Below are 1,109 nucleotides of genomic sequence, written 5' to 3'. Positions count from 1 at the left end.
TCACATCGATATCATTCTCGATATTAGCTTTGTGTGGTGCTAAAGTGGATTGGGTGTATATTTTTTTTATCAAAGCCTAGTAACGTATTCAATGAATTTTCTACGTTGAAATCAACTTGACTATTATTTCTTAATATCAATTTTATTTTGTTTAGATTCAAATTACCTTCGAATTCGATATTGTTTTTACCATTGACGCTTTCTGCATATTCAGATAAGTATTCGTTAATGGCTATGTATTCATAGCTTCCTGGTAGTAAACGTATGGTTTTGAATGTAGCTCCATTATCTGTTGATATTTTTATTTGGTTATTTTTTTCGTTGATATTTCTAATGGAATTGTAAACAGAGAAATACTTTAATCCCAATTCATATTCTTGATTGCGATCGAGTTCGTACTCATAATCTAGAGATAATTTGATGTCTGATTTATTCGAGGTGATGACGAATAGTTGTTCTTTTTTTGACATTTTTAATCACGCTTTTATAATCATTTTTATCTATGATACCTTTCTCTAGGAGTCTTTTTAATATACAATTCACTTCATTAAATTGTCTGTGCGATTGATGTCCTTCCTTCATGGCCGCTAATATTACTCGTAATCTATTAAGCAATTCTTCGTTGTTGTCGGATAAAAACGTTATACCTTGTCCACTTTTTTCTCTAGCTATCAGGTCTTCGAATTCGTCTATTTCTTGTATGATTGGTGGATAATCATCTGCATAATCATCTGATTCCTCTTCATCAGGAATAACTTTATTCAAATATGTTTCAACTGCTTTCAATCTTCTTGTTTCGGGTCCTGACTTTCTTATTGCATCTAGAAATTTGGAGTATGCTAGTAAATCCTTGTAATCGGCAGTGCCAATATACCCGCCATTCATGAAATCTATTAATCCTGTCGTTAATGTAAATATTAAGTTTTTTGTGTCGATTTTGAATATAGGGGAATTTGCCCTAAATGTAATTCTAAATCCATTAAACAATAACCCCTCATCATCAATGATTGGTGTAATACTCTTTGGTAAATCTGCTTTAGGGTTTGAGAAAAGAGCGATTTATATCATCTAATGTCCTGATTATGATTTCATCATCTTTAATGGGATAT

Source organism: Lottia gigantea (genome assembly GCF_000327385.1).
Source record: "Lottia gigantea unplaced genomic scaffold LOTGIsca_403, whole genome shotgun sequence".
NCBI lineage: Eukaryota > Metazoa > Mollusca > Gastropoda > Lottiidae > Lottia > Lottia gigantea.
The sequence above is the reverse complement of the archived record's forward strand: the minus strand, read 5'-3'. Positions refer to the sequence as shown.